The sequence below is a fragment of the Crocuta crocuta genome, unplaced genomic scaffold (genome assembly GCF_008692635.1).
Source record: "Crocuta crocuta isolate KB4526 unplaced genomic scaffold, BGI_CrCroc_1.0 scaffold27, whole genome shotgun sequence".
NCBI classification, from domain to species: Eukaryota; Metazoa; Chordata; class Mammalia; order Carnivora; family Hyaenidae; genus Crocuta; species Crocuta crocuta.
The window spans coordinates 7,048,755-7,060,571 of NW_027532250.1; positions in this window are offsets into that span (position 1 = coordinate 7,048,755).

Genomic DNA, 11,817 nt, shown 5'->3' on the forward strand with positions numbered 1-11,817 from the left:
AATTGATTTTAAAAATAAAATAATTGCAGAACTTTTAAATTATTTATGTTTTTAAGTGAACATGTTGATTTTTGCTATGATGATGCTAGTCTACTTATTCTTCAACAATATTTAAAAAATTTTTAAATGTTTATTTTTGAGAGAGAGAGAGAGAGAGAGAATGAGTTGGGGAGGGGCAGGGAGAGAGGGAGACAGAATCTGAAGCAGGCTCCAGGCTCTGAGCTGTCAGCATAGAGCCCGATGTAGGGCTTGAACTCACAAACTTTGATATCACGACCAGAGCTGAAGTTGGACGCTTAACTGACTGAGACAGCCAGGCACCCTCCTCCCCTTTTAAATTTTTTTTAAAAATTAAAATTGAAGTATAACATATATTAAAATAGCTAAAACGCTTCTTACATATGTTTGTGCCTGGGTAATCACCACTCATTTCTAGAACATTCGACCCCACTCCCCATTCCCCTTGCTTTTCCAGTCTATTCCCTGTCTCTCTCCCACCCGAGATAAGCCCTGTTGTGACTTTTATCACCATAGATTAGTTTTGCTGATTTTCAAACCGTGTGTAAATGGCATTACACTGTACCTATTCCTTGTGCCTGGTTTCTTCTGCTCAGTCTATCTGTGAGATTCATTCATGGTGTTGTGTGTATCAGTAGTTTTCTTTTTCATTATTTCAGCCTGTATCTCCTATTATCTCTATCTATCTGTTCTTTATTATAATTTATTTATCTACCTGCTGTTGAAAAACACTTGGGCCATTTCCAATTTAGGGCTGTTATTAATAAAGCTGCCATGGACCCTCTGGAACCTGACTTTGGGTGAGTGTGCGTCCACCCTTGTCTACGAAGGGCATGGGGCCCCAACTTGGAATGCGTGCAGGGTCTGTTGTTATTCTGTGAAGGTCATGTCAGCTCTTCCCGGCTTCCCCCATTGCAGGCTCAGGCACCCAACTGCCCACTCGGTGTTTCCAGCTAGATGTTTTACTGACCCTGACATCTCGACCGTAACATGCCCCGTCCTGGAGAGCACCCCCATCCCCAGCCGGCCCAAGGCCCCTTCCCAGCTCAGTCAACCCCGCCACCACCCATATGGGAGCCAGAGGCCAGGCTCCAGGCTTCCCTTGGCTTTACTGCCCCTTCTGGTGCCACTCCCAGCCCATGGATCCCAATCGAGCTCTCTTTTAAGCCTGTCCACTCCTCACCATCTCCACGGCCACGGCCATGGCCAGTCCCTTATCTCTCCTGCACATAACTGTCCCGCCTCCTACTTGGTCTCCCTGCTTCTGACTTGCTTTTCTCCAACAGTTTCTCCAAATGACAGCAAGATGTTCTTAAAATCTGAACTGGATCATGTTCTCCTTTTGAATGTCTTCCTGCTGCATTTGGGCTCAAGACGAATCTCCTAAATGGGGGTCTACAAGGCTCTAGAGCTTCTGGCTGCCACCTGTAACATGTTCTCTTTCCCAGACACACTCTTAACCCTTGGAATTTACCTCCCCCCCCCTTTTTTTTTTTTTTTACCTTGGGGCCTGTTGTATATGCTATTTCCTCCAGCACCCAGTTATTAGACCCTTCCATATCCTTCTAATATATTTTTTGCATGTATGAGCAAAGATGAATATATATTCTTTTCCCCTCCCCCCCCAATGTTACAAATGAGTACATGGCATACACATGGTTCTGCAAGTTGTTTTGTTTTTGTCTTAGGAAGCTCTGACATGCGCTTTACTTACCAGTTCATGAACAGCCACCTCTTTCTTTTATACCAGGGAACATCGTAGCATGCGTCTACTCCTTATCAATAGGCATTGCTTCCTTTTTTTTTTTTGGCTACTAAAAACATGACAGCGAATGACTATATATACACACACACACACACACACACACATATATATATGTCACTTAGTGTACGTATCCATAAGCCTATAAAATAAATGATTAAAAGTAGAATTGTCAGGGTAACGGATATGGGCATTTAAATTTAATGAATACTGCTGAAGTTTTTTGTTTTTTTTTTAATGTGGGGTTGCTCGTTTTCTTTCTTTCTTTTTTCAGTGTTCATTTATTTTTGAGAGAGAGAAAGAACATGAGCAGGGGGAGGGGCAGAGAAGGAGGAGGGAATCCGAAGCCAACTCCGAGCTGTCAGAGCAGAGCCCAATGCAGGGCTCTGTCCCACAAACCGTGAGACCATGAACTGAGCCAAAATCAAGAGCTGATCTTGACTGACTGAGCCCCCCAGGTGTCCCACTCATTTTCTGATCCCAAAACAGTGGATTGTCGAACGGGAATTTTTGTTAATCTCATGAGGAGGCAAGTGATATCTCACTTCTCAATATATTATGCATGAAATTGAACATCTTTTCATACCTTACAAGCCGTTTGTTTTTCCTTCTCTGTGAACCACCTTTTTTTGCCCACTTATCTACTGAGTTGTTCGTTTTTTTCTTATTGATTTATTGAAGCACCTTGTATGTTAAGTAAATTAGCCCTTTGTGATTAGCCCGAATAAGCCCAATTTGTCTTTTGGCGTTTCATCTAGTCAGGTTATTTTTAGCTATAAAGATCGTTTTTTAACAGTTTTAGGCTGTTAAATGTATCCATCTTTCATTTTAGGACATTTGGGCTTCATTATTGAAAAGGTCTTTTACGGTCTGAAGTTCTAAAAACACTTAATGCCAGGTTTATTTTACTACATCTGTGGTTTCATTTTATATGTTTAAGCCTGTGATCTGCTGGGAGTTCGTCCTGGCTGAGGTGTGAGGTAGGGAATCCACCCTGATTTTTTCGCCCCGTGACGATCTGCTTGTGTCTTACCCTTCTCTCTCACTTCCTCTCTGACCATCCTAGTCAAGGTATCTTCTATCTCTGCCCATTGTCTGTGGCTTTCACAGAATTTACTGCAGTTTGGAATTTTAAAAACATCTGTGCGCTTTTTTTTTTTTTTTTCCATCTCCCTAAGATGTCAGCTCCTTGACTGGGACAATGTCTGTCTTGTTCACACCACGTTGTGGCGGTGGAGGTGCCGTGACAGTGGAGATGAAGTTGTCCTCGCCTTCCGGCATCTGTTGTGCCTTCTGGCATTAGCCTCCAATTTTCCTTTGGGCAAAAACCACACCTCCAGGCTTCCTGGTCCACCTGGTTTGGGCAGTGTAGACTCCACCTCTGGCTTCAGAAATGGGATGTGACCAATCAGTGGCCCACTCCCTGGTGATTGGCTGGAGGTGGGCACATGACCCCAACTCAACCAATGATATAAAAGCTCGGGACTGACAGCCATTATGGAGTCTGAGGCATCCTCACCAGAAAATCCTTTCCAGTGTTTTGTAAATCCTTTGACTTCATGGGACAAAGGCACCAGACTCCTCACCTGGAGGGGAAAAAAAAAAAAAAGGGAAAGAAAAATCCTAGGCAAGGCAACTTCAGTCTCTCTCTTGTTGATCTTAAAAATAAAAGAATATTGCACTTCCACATCTGGGGTCTTTGGTGCTTCAGTTAAAGAGAAGCTTCCATTTCTTTCATTCCAACACATTTTCTTGAGCACTTATAAAGTGTAAGACTTGAGCTGAATTCTGGGGCTGGTCTCAATTCCTGATAGTTTCTTTGCAGACACAGCGTGCTTCTAAACATTTCTTGAGTTAAAATAACGTATAGTAGATTGTTTAAAATAGAAAAAAATAAAGGCAAAACAAAGTCCAAATAACCCTTAATGACATTTAACAAAAAATATAAGTAATACTTGTACATGGCTAGAAAAGTGACATCGTTCAGAAAGGCTCAAAAAATAGCACTCAGGTGTAAACAACTCACCCTCAAATTCAGGGAATTGAAATAATTAACCTTTTTAAGGCTCCTGGGTTAAAAAAATGGCATCAAGTTTATTCCTTTATTAACAGTTTCCTGTGGTTGCGTATAGAAAACTTGTAGGCATATAGAAGAATATGTTCATGTCTATACCAAGATATTGCTTTGCTTTTGATTTACTAAAGCGATTCCAACATGCGTTCTGTTTTACCGCTTCATTTTTTTCACTTAATTATGTCGGTAGGAAAATGGACAAGGGATCCAAACACACAGTTCACAGAGAAGGAAATACAAATTGCTCATAAACATATGAAAGGGTGTTCAACCTCCTTTATAATGAGGAAAATGCAAATTAAAAGTACACAGAGCGATCATTTCTCACCTATCAGATTGGCAAAAATCCAGAAGGCTGATAACACCCTGGGTTGGCAAGACTGCAGGACGAGAAGCACTCTTGTACCTGGTGGTGAAGTGAAAACTGGCGCAGTCCTGTGGAGGGCAATTGGACCTAATCTACCACGGTGACAAATGTGTATGTCTTCTGCAAATGCATCCTTCAGATCATATTGCTCAAGCACAAAATGATATATACCTGAGGTCACGTTTGGAACAGAGGTTTTTATAAGGGGGGCTCAGTGCACGCAAGGACCCTACTGGTCTTGTTCACCTCTGGGTCCCCAGCTCTCCGAACAGTCCCTTGAAAATAGAGATCACAGACCCAACACTCACTCAACATCCACACTCTCTCTGCTTTCTCCAGCCTCTTTTGCAATTATGTTAGAACTGTGTGGCTCATTTCCATCTAATGGGATGTGCAGAAGTGATGTAAGCCAGTCCCAGCCTAGCCTTTAAAAACTGCCAGTAGAGGGGCGCCTTGGTGGCTCAGTCGGCTAAGCGTCCGGCTTCAGCTCAGGTCATGATCTCACGGTTGGTGGGTTTGAGCCCCATGTCAGGCTCTGAGCTGTCAGCTGTCTGGAGCCTGCTTTGGATTCTGTGTCTCCTTCTCTCTCTGCCCCTCCTCCACTCATGCTCTCTCTCAAAAATATTAAAAATTTAAAAAAAACCCTGCCATTACATAGGTGTCTGGGTGGCTCAGTTGGTTGAGTGTCCAACTTCTGCTCAGGTCATGATCTTGCAGTTCATGGATTCAAGCCCCACGTCAAGCTTTGTGCTGACAGCTCAGAGCCTTGAGCCTGTTTCGGACTCTGTGTCTCCCTCTCTCTCTGACCCTCCCCTGTTCATGCTGTCTCTCTCAGAAATAAATAAAACATTAAAAAAAAGTTTAAAAGGCAGGTCCTCTTAGCGTCTCCATCCAACTGATGAAGGAAAGGCAGCACAGGGAAGTTAAATAACTCGCCCAAGGCCACACAGCTAGTGAGATGTGGAATGTTGTTAAATTTACAAATTCCTAATATTCTGCTTCTTCAAATAGATTGGCCAAGGCCCAGGAATCTGTATCTCTAAAAGACAACCCATATGCAACTGATAGTCTGCCAACTTTGGGAATCAGGAGGCGGGAGGGCTTAAGTTCAAGGTGCCAGAGCACGGTTTTGTTACAGTAGCTAAGTTACAGGAGGACCCCGGGCAGGGTATGTCCCTTTAGATGTGGCTTTAAGCACGTACTGAAAGCATGTGTTATGTATGTATGTACTGAAAAGGAATGAATTGGTACATGTGAATCAAAGCTGTTTGCTTCTTTCTGTTCCTTTTTTTCTTTCATGTACATATTTTATGGGCTTTTCCAAGCCAGACCAGCTTCTTTAGAGGTGTCTTATTTTGGATACAATTTCATCTGTAGGGTCCAGAGACGTGAGACAGAAATTACAATACGAGATTCATTTTCCTGCAAAAGCCGGAGTTAAGGTGGTGGCTCTACACCATGAGGGTGTCAGGGGTCTTGGGCCCCTAACTTGTTGCTCGATCAGCAGCAGGATATTGTCCCCACCCCAAAAGCCAAATAGCTGGCTGCCATGTTTGCTTTCCCATGTTTTGTTCACATCCCATTGGCCATACCTCAGTCACATGGCCACTCCTTGCCGCAAAGGAGGCTGGGAAGTGTAGTTCATTCTGAGCAGCCACTAGCTGCCTTATAATTATAAAAGGGGAAAACTGACATTGGGGGACAACTCTCAGACTCTACCACTGGCGACATTATTAAAGAGTTCAGAATTTCGATGCTGGAACAAAATAGATTACTCATTCCCAATAACAGCACTGTGCCATATGGTTTCAGAATTTCGGCTGACCATGACTGCCAATTTCAGGAGGCCCCACTTGGCTGGTTGTGGGGTTTGTGGTATGCCTTATGGTCGTATCATGCAATAAGCACATGTGGGTTCTCGAACTAATCAACAGTAACAGATTAGCACCAACAAGGATTATTTTTAAATTTCTTCTCAAGGGTGTCGTCCTCAGCGTCAGAAGAGAGATTAATATTTGCTGATTACGTAAGAAGTTGCATGCAGAAAACTAAGGTTACTTTTGGACCCAGACTTCTAATCTCTTTCAACACTGTCTTAATGCCATGGATATACTGGCATCCAGCGGCTGCCCCGATCACCTGCTCCTTATTCTAGCTCTATCTCTGATATTAACAATTTCTCCGCCCCTATTTGCCCCGGACCTGAATACAACTTTATCCCAAACAAGGCTTCTCATTCACAGGACCCTCGCGATGTCCGAGGGGGCGCAGTCAGGTGGATAATTTACCTTTTTGCTTTTGCCTATCCAGCATCCCTTTCCTCTTTCTCTGATAACAGCATCACGGTTTTCCTGGGAAACACTCCCGCTTCTCCTTCAGCCCGTTAGGACTTAGGACGCAGCCTCCTTCCGGACTTAAATATGGGCAGTGGACCTGCGCCTGGCCAATCAGTGTGTTCCATTCTCTTGGGCCTGGTGATTGGCTCAGGAGAGACATGTGATCTGAGGCAGCCGCAGAGACTCCATCCTGAACCATTGGCAACAGGAGTTCTTTATCAGTGGGATTTGGCACAACATGGGGTAGAACTGCTGCTGTCCGTCTTTGCCAACTTGTTTTCATCCCTTCATTCAGCACCTGCTATACGCCAGGTGGTGTTCCAGGCACTGGGGCTACAGCAGTAAACAAACAAAACAAAACAACAACAGCAAACAGACAAAATGCTTGCCTTCAAGGAGCCAACATTCTAATGGGGGATATAGACAAGACAGAAAATATGTAATACGGTCAGAGGGTAATCAGTGATATGGAGAAAAAATATCCAGAATAAGGAGGCAGGAGAATACGGGATTGCTATTTTATATAGGATGGTCCTGGGAAGAACTCCTAAGTAAATAATATTTAAGCGGACACCTTAAGGAGTGGGGGAATTGCCATGTTCCTGTCTGCAGGAAGGGCATCACAAGTGGAGAGAACGGCAAATGGAAAGGCCCTGAGGCAAGAGCGTGCTTGCTGTGTTTGAAGAATAACAAAGACAGCAGTGTGGCCGAAGCAGAGAGCACAGGAGGGAAGAGGAGTCGATGAACGGACAGACTGTGACAGGCCTGGCAGGCCATGATGACGATTGAGGACTTATCTGAGGGCACGAGGGAGCCATCAAAGAAGTTAGAGCAGGAGAGGAAACCGATGAGATCGGCACTTTAGAAAACTCATTCTGGCTACGTGGTAGGAGGCAGGTGGGAGTTTAAAATGTGAGTTGGGAGGCATTTGGGGGACTCTGGAATGAGCTCCCTGCAACCCAGGGTAACCACATTTAGAACTCCAGCACCAGTGGTTTCTAAAACTTTGGTCATCCAACTGTTATGGAATCTGGTCTGGATCACCCGGCAGAAAAGCCAAGCAGCACTCGGGGATCTTGGAAGGCAGGAGGTTTATTTTATACCAGTGGGCTCAGAGGAGATCATTCTCCAGAGGGCTGAGCCCAGAGCATTAGCAGAGGGAACAATTTACAGCCTGTTACTTCCACATTCCTCATTAATCCGGGACAGGTGTTTTCTTATTAGTCCTGTTGGCCATTTTACAGCAGATTTTTCCCTATCACAACCACCACCTTCATCATGAACGTCACCTTATCTGCTTAATGTTTTTCTTTAAATGAACACATCAATTTTACTGAAGTGTATTTATTTTCAATGGAAACATTTAATCTCTCCTGTATCAAGCAGCTCAGGTTAAGCTTGGTTGCAGTAACAAACAGCCCCATAATCTCAGGGGGCTCTTAACCACAAAGGTGTATTTCTCATGTATATTTCATTTTGGTTGCACATTGGCTACAGCTCTGCTCCATGGGTCTTCTATGCTCTGGGATCAGCTTGAGGAAGCAGCCCATCCCTGGTCTGTCCCCTGCTCATCTCTCTGACACTGAGAAAAGGGCAAATGACAAGCCCACATGCCGGCTCTCAGGCCTTCCTCTTGGGAGCTTAACTCACATTCTGCTGGGCAAAGGATGTCACACAGCCAAACCTGACGTCAGTAGAGAGTCACCAGGGAACTGCCCGTAGGAAGGACTGATAAACATTGACAATAACACAATCTACCGCATCTATTATAAATGGAAAACCAACACCACTTGCCCTCAGTAGAAGGTGACCACAAAAAATAAATATTATGAAAACATTTACTTTATTAAATTGTGGCCAAATAACCTTGCCTTCCGAAGGCTCTTAAGGCCTGCTCTCCTTTTGTTCAGAACGGAGATGGGGAAGCCTTAGGAAGGCACGAAGGCATAGCAGCACCAGTCGGACACTGTTGCCTAGATATGATCAGAAAGATTGAAAGAAAATGGAATGTGATTTGATGGGGCAGCTCTGTACCCACGAAAATCTTCCCGCAAAGCACTGTGGGTACTTGGTGCACACTTTGGGAGACTCCGCTTTAGGATCACTCTGGAGGAGGGTGGAAGGAAATGAACCGTTGGAGGGAGGGATGATCTTGAAAGCCCGGCACCTGGAGGTGCTTCCTCTGTTCCGCGATTTCAGAATGCCCACCCTTCCCCCGAGGGGCCTGCCTGAAATTGCATAACATAACGGTCCCGCAGACGATTTCTGTGGTTTACCTTATTTAATTCTCACCTCTGCTCTGCCGGGCAGCCAGCATTATCTCCCTTTTCCAGCTGAGAAAACTGAGATCGAGAGAGTCAGCCCTCGCTTAAGACTAGGAGCTGCTCCGGGAAAACCGGCCGCCTGAACGTGTAGTTCCAGGACTGGCCACTTGGTGTCACTCTCTCCAAACCGTCGGAAGACTGCCCTGCGGAATAGGGCCGTGTGCTGGGGACTTCGCACAGAGCCAGTTGCGAACTGATCCCTGGGGATCAGGAGCAAAGGGCCTCCATCCTGTCCTCTATCCTGTCGCCCTTCCCTGTGCAGAATTCCTTCCTGTTCCCTGTGTGCCCATCGTGCCTGTCGCGGTCTGCGTACACCCCGATCCAAGTGTTTGATGGGCTTTGTCTCCCACAAGCCTCCTGGCACCCCTATGGTCTTCCCATATCAGAGCCTGGGAAACGCAGGTCAAGAGCGCTGAACACGTGCCCAGCTGAGAAAATGCCCATTCGAATTTGGTTTGAACCCAGATCTGAGTTAGAAGCTTGGGTTTTGATGCCTAGCAAGTGCATGGTAGGAGGACTGTATTATTTCTCACTAAAAAAAAAAAGCTTATTTATTTGGGGGGGGAGGGGCAGAGAGAAGGGGAGAAAGAGAATCCCAAGCAGGCTCTATGCTGTCAGCAAAGAGCCTGACACAGGGCACCATCCCAGGACCCTGGGATTATGACATGGGCCGAAATCAAGAGTCGGATGCTTGACCGACTGAGCCATCCAGTCGCCTCTTTAATAATTATTTTTAAAAATTAGAAAACTATCAAAGTAAAAAGAAGAAACTAAAGGTCACTCCTAACTCACATCAGCCACCCAGAGATACTTTGGAGCACATCCTTCCAGGCCTTTCTCTGTTTCTCTCACCCATCCGTGCATGAAACATTTTTTTTAATGTTTTATTTATTTCTAGGAGAGAGAGAGAGACAGCGTGAGCAGGGGAGGGTCAGAGAGAGAGGGAGTCACAGACTGAAACAGGCTCCAGGCTCTGAGCTGGCAGTCAGCACAGAGCCCGACGCGGGGCTCGAACCCACGAACCGCGAGATCATGACCTAAGCGAAAGTCGGACGCTTAACCGACTAAGCCACCCAGGCGCCCCCATGAAACATTTTGAAACATTTTAAAACATAAATAAGGAAACACATTCATATGAAAAATAATTGAAAGGGTACCAAAGATTTATAGTGGACAATCTCAAAATCCCACACCCCCTCCCCTGCCCCCACTAGCATCTCCAAAACTCCAAGCTCCCTCCCCGGAAACCATCCTGGTTCCGTTTCTTGGGGATCATTACAAAGATATCCAGAATGTAGATAAGCAAATATGTGCATGAATTCCTGTAGTTGTTTCTTTAAATAGAACCATACTACACACCCTGTTCTGTGCTCGTTTTCTTTTCTTTCTTTCTTTTTTTTTTTTAACTTAACAATATACCTTGGAGATCTTTCCAGATCAGCAGTGGGAGAGCATTCTTCACATAGTCCATTGTCTGAATATAATCATTTATCTAAACAGTCCCTGGTGAAAGTCAGGTAGGTGATTCCAGTCTTTCGCTGTGGCGAACAATGCTGCAATTAGTGTCCTCATTCGCAGAGTCTTTCTATGCCTGTGGATCTATTTCTGTAAGATAAATTCTTAGTAGCTGAGCTACCCAGTCATAGGGCGAGTGCATTTTAAAAATTTGACACTTATTGCCTAAATGCTTTCTAAGGTCATACCTCCCAATTGACATTCAGACCAATAACCTGAGCACTAGTTTCCCCACACTCTAGCCGAGGCCAAGTATTATCAGACTTCTCCATCTCTGCCTTGCAGATGGGGATAAAGGCGTTTACCATCCCTCCAACGTGCATAGTCTTTCTTTTGTGTTACATTCAGAATTTAAGAATATAGCTAAAGGCCATTTGTATTTGTTTCTGGTAGCAAAGCATCCATGTCCTCTGCCTCGTTTTCTGTCGCACGATCATCTTTTTTATTCATCTGCAAGAGCTCTTTCTACACTAAGAAAATGAGGCCTTTGTTTCTCCTGTATGTTACGAATGTACATATTTAAACTATGGATTTATCGGGGCACCTGGGTGGCTCAGTCAGTCAAATGTCCGACTCTTGATTTCAGCTCAGATCATAATCTCAGGGTCACGAGATCAAGCTCCATGTTCAGCGTGGGGTTAAGATTCTGCTTAAGATTCTCTTTCCCTCTGTCCCTGCCCTCTGCTCGTTTCTCTCTCTCTAAAAAAATAAAAAATAAAAAAATATGGATTTATCAAACAAAAATGAGATCCTACTGTGCACAATGATTTTGAGGCCTGGGACAATATATGAGACAATATATTGTGGCAGCAAAATTATGCATTTGGTACTTATTTCAAAGTCATCCTGGGCACATTGGAAGTGTATCAGATGTACAAGACTATGGATTTACGTGATCACAAGTGTCAGAGAGGAGGTTTAGGAGGCATCGGATTGTGCCATCTGTTATGTCTGTTACTTAATCTAACCTTCCACGGTAAAGTAAGCAACATCATTCCCATCTTGCAGAGAGAACCTGAGGTCCGGGGGTGGGGGTGGGATTTGTCCAAGGTCTCCCTACTGGTCTGTGGAAGAGCTGGGGTTCAAACCCATGTCAGTTTGTCTCCCAGGCCTTGGCTGCCACCGTCCATTACTTTAAACCCCCATATTTCCAACTAGCCTGGATGAAGGTGGCCTGGGACAAGTCCCCATCCTTCCTCCCACTCCCCCAGGCTCAGGAGTATCATGCAGGTTGGTGATGCAGCCACCAGGAGGCGCCAGGGACACATCTCTTGCCCCGTCCGTGGCTCTGGGAACAGGCTGGGTCCAGGCATCCCGCAATGGGACAGCCCTTGGGGTCCGAGGATCCAGGAGGCTGGAGTGGCTTAGGGCCAGAGGGAATATCTCCTGCCACCGCCCCTCACCCCCCCCCCCCCCCCCCC